This window comes from Macaca fascicularis, chromosome 1, assembly GCF_037993035.2.
Source record: "Macaca fascicularis isolate 582-1 chromosome 1, T2T-MFA8v1.1".
In the NCBI taxonomy this organism is placed as follows: Eukaryota; Metazoa; Chordata; class Mammalia; order Primates; family Cercopithecidae; genus Macaca; species Macaca fascicularis.
The window spans coordinates 172,270,979-172,282,293 of NC_088375.1; positions in this window are offsets into that span (position 1 = coordinate 172,270,979).

The window sequence follows — 11,315 nt, forward strand, 5'->3', positions numbered from 1 at the left end:
CTGTGAATCACATTGCTGCTGCCATGGCTAGGAGACCTCCACCATCAGAAAGCTGCTTGTGCTGCTGACTGTAGAACCACACTATACCCACTATTATCTGCACCAGTGCTATGCATGTCCTACGTCCTGTCTGTCAAGGCCCATAGGACAAGTAGCTGGACACTGAGGCTTCTGCTAATGCTGCTTCAGAAAAATCAAACGCCTCCACAACTGTGCTTGTCAATAGCAATAGCAGAAGCTCGGTGTGTTTCTGGCAATACAATTAATGTAAAAATTTAGTATGTTTCTTATCCTTTTGCTTTCAGTCAGTTGTTTGTGGGAGAAATTCTAGCCACAGTTCTTGCCTAGATTAGTTTTTAAGCCCAGAAACTTTTTTCCTAGTTTCTCTGTGCTCCCCAGCTACCACACTCTTAATGACAGCTAATCTCTTTGGAAACAATGGGACTTAATAGGTTCACAGCATTCTCAATCCTATATTTGTCAGTCGTGTGTGGGTAAATGCCAGGCATATTTCCTTCCAAAGTTTCACAGGCACTCTTTCTGTGTAGTCATCCCTTGGTATCCATGGGGGATTGGTTCCAGGACTGTTACGGATATCAAAATCCGAGGATGCTCAAGTCCCATATATAAAATGGCGTAGTATTTGCATACAACTTATGCACCTCGCACGTATACTTTAAATCATCTCTAGATTACTCAGTTACCTAATACAATGCCTACACATCACTTCATTCACATGGATTTGACATAGTATTTAACACTTGGCATGTGGCAAATTCAAGTTTTGCTTTTTGGAACTTTGTGTCCCTTTTTCATAAGGTTTTTTGATCTGTGGTTGGTTGAATCCATGTATATGGAACCCATGAATGTGGAGGGCCAACTGTTCTTCAGTCTAAAGGCATAGAAAAAGTGGGGGTTTTTTTCCACCCTTTAAAGCTTCAAATTATAAAACTTTTTTTTTTTTTTTTTTTTTTTTTTTTGAGATGGAGTCTTCCTCTGTCGCACAGGCTGGAGTGCAGTGGCATGATCTTGGCTCACTGCAACCTCCACTTCCTAGGTTCAAGCAATTCTCCTGCCTCAGCCTCCCCAGGTAGCTGGGATTACAGGTGCCTGCCACCACGCCCAGCTAATTTTTGTATTTTTAATAGAGATGGGATTTCACAATGTTGGCCAGGCTAGTCTCAAACTCCTGACCTCGTGATCCACCCGCCTCAGCCTCCCAAAGTGCTGGGATTACAGGCATGAACCACCACGTCCAGCCCAAATTATGAGACTTTTAATCCACTTGGATTACAGACAGAATTTCTCCTTTGGCAAAACCGTATTCTTTTCCATTTCTACATGCAAATTGGTTACTTCTGGCCTGAATTCATCTCTCGTAGAACTTGGTTTAAAGTGTCAAGAAAAGCCAGCAAATACCAAGTTTATAGATATTTCCAACCATTTCCCTTCATGCCACAATTTTGATTGGCGTGTGATCTGTCTTCTAAAGCTGGCAACAGGTTTACCAAATGTCTGGCAACTGGAGAACAAGGGTCACCAGTTTTCCATCTTGCAATATCTGAGTCTTTACCACCCACTGCCCAAATGCTTCCACTAAACACCACATTTCTTTTAAGGTTATGTGTAGCACAAATTTATAGGAACCAAACTGCATCCAATAGGAATAGGTTTGTTTATAAGTAACTGAATATTTTTAAGTGTCCTTAGCTAAAATTAACATTAATTTCTTTATCATGTATACATAATGCAGAAGTAGGCAGTCTAGATTAGTATGGTGATTTCGTGACCATCAGGGACCTAATTAATTTCTTCCATTCTCAACATGTGGCTTCTACCTTTCAGTCCTTTACAGCTATTCAAATTACAGCCATCATGTCTATACTCCTATGCAGTAAAGAAAAAAGGACAGAGATGATCATGGTCCCCTCTCTTTAAGGATACTTCCTGGAAGCTGTACACACCATTCATACTTACTGCCCATTGGCCAGAACTTAGTCATTTGACAACAACATTATTCTGGGTGGCCATATACCCAACTAAAACTCAGGGGTTATAATATTAAGGAAGAAGGATAGAATGGATATTAGAGGACAAATAGCATTATCTGCTATGCTTCCGCTTACCAGGTTAAAAAAATCCCCAGCTGGTGAAGGTATCCCCAAAAGATGAAAAATTGAAAAGTACTGTACAGCTTTTGGTTCCTTGAAAAGAGAATGTGCTGGGTATCTGTTTGCCCTTGTGGTAGATATGGAGATGAGCTGCCCAGATCCCCCTTCAAGGAAGGACTTGCTCCCAGACTGCAAAGAGTACCTCCAGTTGTCAGTTCTTTCAACCGCAGACAATGGCCTTGCCCACAATCACGCTCTTTGCAGCCTAAACTGGGTGATTAAGCAAGGCTGGACTATAAAGGCCCAGCCATTATGTCCCACCACTGGACACCTCTGATGGGCAGTATTCACTCCAGAGCTCTTAGCCAAGCTGGCCAAAGCTTTATTGGACCTGTACTGGAATTTGACTTCATTCTCTTCCCAATCCTACTTCCTCTCCCTTCCTTTCACATCTTGTGCTCCAGCTTTGTCTCTCTCTGCATCTGCTCCTCAAGAAGCCTGCCTGCAAGAATTAGTACGAGGATTGGTTGGAGAAAGTAGACAACCAGATGGGGTTTGGGAGCTGAATTATAAACTACCTAGCAGGTGCTAGGTGAAGCATAATCAGCTCCTGGCACAAGGTAATGGTCCAATCAGGATGATGTACCAGGTGAAAGAGAATGCACTAGCAGGTGTGATATATCTAGCAGTTAAGACATGTGGTGGAAGTAGTAGCTATAAGGATAACAGAATTGGATGACTATTGCTAAACTCCATTGGTTACAGAAAAATAAAGAACAGCTAAGGGTAGGTAATAAGCAATTGAAGGTCTGGTGTGAAAGCCAGAGCACCTCTTTGTTTCACAAAAAGCAGCTCTCATCTGCAGGGGAAGGGTGGAGAAAGCTGAGCATCAAGACTACGTTAGAGTGGCCAAACTTAAAAGATGGTTAAATGCCTAAAATAGGTCTGTTGTGTCAAAGTCAGGGTCGGAGCACCCTGACACATGGAGGGGACATCTGGGTAGTGATCATGAAAATTTTGATCCCCAGTCTCCTCTGATGCCTGCGGTATAGCCCCTCCTCCCTACTAAGAGCTATCACTTTCCTGTACTAGAAGACATTGCAGAGGCTTCTACTTGAAAGGCATGTTCTCCCTTCCCCCAGCACTCACACCTCTCATCTAACCTTCTGGCCAGTAGGCCTATAATTAGGGTTAAATCATAGCATAACCTAGTTGGGAAGGTGCTGTGCCTGATTGGTAGAGGTAAAGGACTGTTCCCCAAAGAAGATGTAAGACCTAGACAAGCATGTACCAACAGGAGCTTCAGAAGAGTACATGGGACTGGATTCAGATGATGCTTAAGCAAGGGGAGCTGGAACATGAAATTGAATGGGAAAGTTATATTGAATTTGGAGTATTCTCCCAAATACAGGATTTAATATTCTGCCAAGGACCCCCAAAACTTGACGTGAACACTCACTAACTTCTACAATGGCTCCTAAAAGCATGGGAAAAGAAAACGAAATGCTAGGAGTGCTAGGGCAGGCAGGTGGCTCGAAAAGGTATTAAAAGGCTCACAGAAATGAGTCTGCTAGAGTGGATATATTATGTACAGCTGGAAGGTTATTATTCTGTTCTGAGGGAAGGCCCAGAGGACACACCGTTTACCAAGGCCATAAGGAATGCACTGGTGCAAAGGACATAAACATCACTGAAAAGTTCAGTGGTGGCTCTCTGCAAGCCAGGACTGATGGTAGCAGAGGCCTCCCAGACTCTGACTCACTGATAGCAATGGAGATGATAGACCCCAAAACAATACTGGCCAAGTGACAGTATTACCAGAAGCTGGGAGGTCACAACTATAATGACCTACCAAGAGGACCTGACCCTCAGAGAGTTATAGAAATGATTACTAGATGGGGGTGTCTTTAGGGGCAAAATAGATAGACAACAAACTAAGCTCTATTATTTTGTACCAGTGGGGAAAAAAATAAGGATAGATGACCAGGATGCTAAGGATAGTCACCCAATAGTCAATTCCTTAGTTTCCAGACCAGAGCGTTTTTAGACCTGGAACCCATTGACTGAAGAGGCCAGGAGGAAGGACCTTGCTATACCTCAACAAGTGTAAATGGTAATGGTTTCCTCAGTCCTTCCCCAAAGGGATCTTTAGTCATTGGGTGATTGTACCCTGGGGAAATGGACATACCCAAACAGTCCAAGGATTATGAGACAGAGGGTATGAATTTAACTTGTTATCCACAGACCACAAGCATTATCGTGGCCTTCTGTTATAATGGGGGCATAGAGAAGCCAGTTAATAAATGGAGTCATGGCAAGGTCCAGCTCAGAGTGAGTTTACTACTGGATCTGTGACCACACCTAATGGTCATTTCCCCACTCTTCGAATGTATAATGGGGTTGTCATTTTTGGCAATTGATGCAAATGCATTAGGACCTTTGCCTATTTGGTAAAAGCTATAATGGTGGGGAAGGCCCAGTGAAAGCCTTTGAAACTGCTTCCTAGCTCCAGCGGAACATGGCACAGTCTCAGTCAGCTCAGGCTGCTGTAACAAAATACTATATACCAGGAAATTTAGACAATAGACATTTACTTCTCATAGTATTGGAAGCTGGAGAGTCCAAGTTCAAGGTCCCAGCAGATTCCATTTCTGGTGAAGGCTCTTTCTAGCCTGCAGACAACCACCTTTTTGCTGTGTCCTCACATGGCCCTTTCTCAGTGTGAGTGTGTAGAGAGAGAACTCTGAATTTTTCCTCTTCTTATAAGGATACTAATCCCATGGTGGGGGCTTTACCCTCATGACCTTATCTACTAGAGACTGAATGTCTGTGTCCCCCAAAATTCATGTTGAAATCTAATCCCCAGCATGATGGTATTTGGAGGTGAGGTCTTTGGGAGGTAATTAAGGAATGATATCAGTGCCCTTGTTAAAGAAACCCCAGAGAGTGCCCTCACACTTTCCCCAGGCCGAGATGCAACAAGAAGACACCTATCTTTGAACCAGGAAGCCTTCACCACATACAGAATCTGTCAGTGCCTCAATCTTAGACTTCCTAGCCTCTAGAACTATGAGAAATAAATTTCTGTTGTTTATAAGCCACCCAGTCTATGGTATTCTGTTATAGCAGCCCAAATGAACTAAGATATAATCTAAACCTAATTATCTCCCAGAGACCCCACCTCCAAATACTATCATACTGCGGGTTAAGGCTTCGACATATGAATTTTGGGGGGACACATAGGAAATACAGGAAATCAAACAATATTATATCTCAAGAGAAGACAGCAGGAATTCGTGTCACTCTTAAGATTTTAAAGGAAACAGAGGTGCTGATTCCCATCATATCTCTGTTTTATTCACCATATGGCCCTGCAAAAATAGATGGACTCTGAAGGATGACAGTAGATTACTGCAAGTGAAACCCATTAGTAGGCCTGATCGCAGCTGTCATGACAGATGTGGTATATTTACTCGAGTTAATTAATACATCCTCAGATATTTGGTATGCGCCACTGATTTTAGTGAATGCATTCTTTTCTATTCCAATCGTAAGAAAGGATCAGAAACAGTGGCATTCCATGAAACAGACAAAAGTGCACATTGGCTGGATGTGGTTGCTCATGCCCATAATCCCAGCATTTTGGGAGGCCAAGGCAGGAGAATTGCTTGAAGCCAGGAGTTCGAGACCAGTATGGGCAACAGAGCAAGACCCTATCTCTACGTTAAAAATAAAAAAAAAAAAAATTTAACTAGCTGGACATAGTGGTGAGCATCTGCCCAGCTACTCAGGAGGCTGAGGTGGTAGGATTGCTTGAGTTCAGGAATTTGAGGCTACAGTGAGCTACAATTGTACCACTGCACTCCAACCTGGGTGACAGAGCTAGACCCTATTTCTTTTTCTTTTCTGTTTTTTTTTTTTTTGAGATGGAGTCTCACTCTGTCGCCCAGGCTGGAGTGCAGTGGCGCGATCTCTGCTCACTGCAAGCTCCGCCTCTCAGGTTCAAGCCATTCTCCTGCCTCAGCCTCCTGAGTAGCTAGGACTACAGGTGCCCACCACCACGCCCAGCTAATTTTTTGTATTTTTAGTAGAGACGGGGTTTCACCGTGTTAACCAGGATGGTCTCCATCTCCTGACCTCGTGATCCACCTGCCTCGGCCTCCTGAAGTCTATTTCTTTTTCATTAAAAAAAGTGCACATTTACAGTTTGGTTCCAGGGCTATGTTAACAGTATTCCTGCCCTCTATCATAAAATAACCTGAAAAGATCTGGACCTTCTGGACATCCTGCATCAATTACATCCTCTTGATTGTGCAGGATGAGCAAATTATAAGTTTCAGGAGAATTAAAGAACTGAAAGTGTACATGTATGGTGGAGATGCAAAGGAGTGTGCAAAAGAAAGCTAAATCCTCATCTTCCATATTGGGAAATCAACAAAATGGTAACTAAAAAATCAAGAAGATGAAATATAAACATATTTGTTTTGTTTAAGACAGGGTCTCTGTCGCCCAGCCTGGAGTGCAGTGGTACAGTCACGGCTTACTGCAGCCTCAACTTCCCATGCTCAAATGATCCTCCCACCACAGCCTCCTGCATACCTGGGACTACAGGCACACTCCACCACACCCAGCTTATTTTTTGGTGTTGTTTTTGTAAAGAGAGTGTTTCACCATGTTGCCCAGGCTGGTCTCGAACTCCTGAGCTTAAGTGATCCACCCACCCCAGCCTCCCAAAGTGCTGGGATTATGGGTGTGAGCCACATGCCTGGCCTAAACATGTTATTTAGGTATATGAAGGTAAATACCAAAGAATCAGTCAAAAGTTGAAAGTGGTTGCCTTGGAGAATAGGAAGATATGTTGAAACTTTTAACTCATGTACATGTATAACTTTGAATTTTTTTTTTTTTTAGGGTCTCGCTATGCTGCCCAGTTTGGTCTTGAATTCCTGGCCTCAAGGGATCCTCCTGCCTCAGCCTCCTAACGTGCTGAGATTATAGGCATGAGCCACCACACCTGGCCTATGTATAACTTTGAAAAACGCAAAAAGCTTTTTTTAAAAAAAGCACTGTAAATGAATTGTTTTCTTATTTCATCCCCTGGGAAAGGTCAGAGCAAATGGGCACAACAGGAGGAGGATAATATTTTGGACTAGAGTGATAGTTCTTCTGACACTGTAGTTGTAAGTTAAAGAAAGGCTCAGTGTGTGACCCACTGGCCTTCATCCAGCATTTTTAGTAAAGACAACCAACCTCGAAACAACTGGTGAAATCACCATTCAGTAATTAAATTTAAACAAAAGATTAATCCACAAACTAAAACCTGTTTAAAAGGTAAAAATTCAGCTTTTCTGGCTGCTTTAGAGGAAAAAGGAGAACATAAAAATACAAAGGTAAAATCCACTTGGCTTCACAACTTTGAATTCTTTTTCAGTTTCTAGCCCCAGGGTCAAGTGGGAGGACCTCTCATGCCTGTGAAAGGAATGCCTTGCCCCACTTCCTTAATGTTTGGTAACAATTTAGTGGATGAATGTCCGGTAAGTGGGCAGGTGCTGAGGGGGTTGCAGGAAGTCTCATGAACCTATTTATATTTTACAGGAAGAGTCTTGTCTTTGTCATGCCATTGACATTCTCGTATTCTTTATATGTTTAAACCATCCTGAAAAGAGACCTACACTTAAACTTCTACAATATTTTTTTCCTTCCCTGAATAAAATTTGCTATAATAAAATACTAGGTATTTGAAGAGAAAATACATTATTATTTTCTTTTGAGTATCATGGCTCAAAGACCCATGGCTTTTTACAATCTTAACTTGCTTTGATTAAGTATAATTTTTATTTCCTTTTTGAAGCAAAAAATAAATGGTCACAATTTAATATGTGGGAACTCCTTTTCAGCTAGCTTCTGGGTCCTCTCACGTTTTGAAAGCATCCTTACCTTCTGGTAAATTTCAGGTCCATCTTTAAAAATATTTTCTGACTAACTTGAGTATGTCATATAACATACTGTTTTACTGTATTGTATGTTTAAAAATCACAATATTATTAAAGGTTTATAAGCCTTAGTTTTTAAAAATAAATCTTATTTAAGCATGTCATAATGTACTATTCATTGTATATTACTTTGCCATTTTATGTTGGACTTTGTTTCTGTTCTTTATTATTATTATTTTTTGAGACAGTCTTTCTCTCTCACCCATGCTGGAGTGCAGTGGTATGATCATAGCTGCAGGTTTGAACTACTGGGCTCAAGTGATCCTCCCTGCCCCACCCTCCTGAGTAGCTGGTACTACAGGCACACCCCACCGTACCGAGCTAGTTTTTTTTGTTTTTTAAGGACAGAGTCTTGCTGTGTTGCCCAGACTGGTCTCTATCTTGCTTCTAGCCTCACAGGCTCTAGGCTAGCTGTCTTTGCTCACTCCTGGGGGTAGGGCAAGCTAACCATGGGGGGAGTTTTTTAAAGCAAGAATGATAATAGTCCTTCCCTAAAACTGAGTTTGAGGACTGAAACTGCATGTGTGAAACTAATAAAAGGCCAAAAGATTAGGATTATGAGAGGGGCCTGAATTCTGCTAGAATGTGAATGTAGGTATAGTTTTAAGGTAGCAGGCAGGACTCAGAGGTGGAACTCAGACGTGGGACCAGATTGAGGTTTAGCTAAAACAAGACCAGGGCAAAAACAGCTTTCAATCAGACATGTCCACCAGTGTGCTATGTCAATTTACTGTTGCCATGGCAATACCCAGGTGTTACTGCTCCTTTCCATGGCAATGACCCAATGATCCAAAAGTGACTACCCCTTCCCTAGAAATTTCTGCATAAATCACCTCTTAATCTACATGCAGTTAAAAGTGGGTATAAATATGACTGCAAAACTGCCCTGAGCTGTTACTGTCTGTCTAGAGGTAACCCTGCCCTGCATGTAACACTGCCTCTTCAGTGAAGTTGTTTTCTTCTAAAATCCTTAAAATAAAATTTTTAAAAATGTAAAAAAGCTGTTTTCTTCTACCTCTGGGTTGCCCTAGAATTCTTTCCTGGACAAAGCCAAGAACTCTCGTGGGCTAAGCTCCACTTTGGGGCTCACCTGCCTTGCATCAGTTTCGCTAATCTCTTACTGCTCAGGTCCAGAGGTCACAAGATTTGTGACTTCCCCAATTGCTCCTATAGATAACATCACTGTTATAGAACCCAAGATTGTTCTTCTTAGATGTTTGTCAGACTTTTGGCAAATGACTGACTCCACCCATACTATGACTCATGACTCAACCAGTCCTGCGGCCCCCCACCAGAGGGGTACACAGTGCACGATGATTGTTTTCCACACCCCTATGATTGCATCCCCAACCAATCAACAGCATCCATTCCCTTGTCCCCTGCCCACCAAACTATCCTTGAAAAACCTAACCTCTGAGCCTTCGGGGGACTGTTTTGAGAGATAACTCCAGTCCTGCTTGGCTGCCTTGCATTCGTTAAATACTGTACTGTAATACCATGGTCTCAGTGAATTGGTTTTGTCTGTGCAGTGGGCAGGAAGAACACGTTTGGCGATTACAGCATCTGGCCCTCATTTTGGACTTTGAAAACAGCCCGTGTATTTTTCAATTAAAGAAATATACAATATACAGTGTACAGTATACAGAAGTATAGAGGCTCTAATATGTGGATTGTGTGATGGTTATGATGTCTTTTTCCTTCTTTCAGCCTAAATACCTTGGAATTAGGTTTTGTATAGGTCTTGGAATGGAATCACCCCAAGACTTGGTGACTTAAAGTAACGATTATTCCTCACGTTTCTCCGCTTTGGCCGCACAGTTCTGCAGATCTTGCTTGGGCTGCCTCGTTGGCTACATGCAGCTAGTGGGGCCGCTGGGCCTCTCTCTCCCTGTGATTACTCCGCCGCCGGAGGGCCGAATCTGTCTTTTCCATATGGTGATGGCAGCAGCATTCCAAGGGAGAAAGTCCCATGTACAAGCGCATGCCAAGCCTCTGCCTATATTTCAGTATTATTGCGTCATTGTCCGAAGCAAATCTCATAGCCAAGCCTAAAGTCCGTGTGGGAGGGGAGTTCACAAGGGCATATATACGGTGTCCTTAATGTTATAGTTCACCCAGTCTTCCTATATTATCTTATTTATTTATTTATTTATTTATTTATATTTATTTTTATTTTTTTTTTTTGAGACGGAGTCTCACTCTGTCGCCCAGGCTGGAGTGCAGTGGCCCGATCTCCGCTCACTGCAAGCTCCGCCTCCCGGGTTCATGCCATTCTCCTGCCTCAGCCTCCCGAGTAGCTGGGACTACAGGTGCCCGCCAACACACCCGGCTAATTTTTTGTATTTTTAGTAGATTCGGGGTTTCACCGTGTTAGCCAGGATGGTCTCAATCTCCTGACCTCGTGATCCGCCCGCCTCGGCCTCCCAAAGTGCCGGGATTACAGGCTTGAGCCACCACGCCCGGCCATCTTTTTTATTTATTTATGTATTTATTTTTGAGACAGAATTTTGCTCTGTAGCCCAGCCTGGAGTGCGGTGGCACAATTTCGGCTCACTGCAACCTCTACCTCCCAGGCTCAAGCAATCCTTCTGCCTCAGCCTCCCACGTAGCTGAAACAACCGGCCTCAGCTAATTTTTCTGTTTTTTGCAGAAATGGGTTTTCACCATGTTACTCAGGCTTGTCTTGAACTCCTGAGCTCAATGACCTACTATTTATATAGAATTTTATGAAATTTGGTCTAAATAGTCTCTTAACTATAGTTTTTACATACAAATATGTACCTCCTAGTGTCGTTTTTATCTTTTACCAAAGCAATTCAGTGTTGCACTCTAATTTTTTTAAGTCTTTGAATAAATTTATATATTTACTTCACCTACAGCCCCGAAGCCAAATTAAGAAATTTTTAAAGCAATTTACTATTAAAATATGATAAATTTTATATTAAAATTAAGAATTACCATAGAAAAAAAATCACGGTTTAAAAACTACCCAGTAAGATTAAGCAAAACGCTATGTTTTTTGGTTTTTTTTTTTGAGATGGAGTCTCGCTCTGTGGCCCAGGCTGGAGTGCAGTGGCGCGATCTCAGTTCACTGCAACCTCCGCCTCCCCTCCCGGGTTCACGCCATTCTCCTGCCTCAGACTCCCGAGTAGCTGGGACTACAGGCACTCGCCACTATGCCTGGCTAATTTTTTTTTTTGTATTTTTTAGT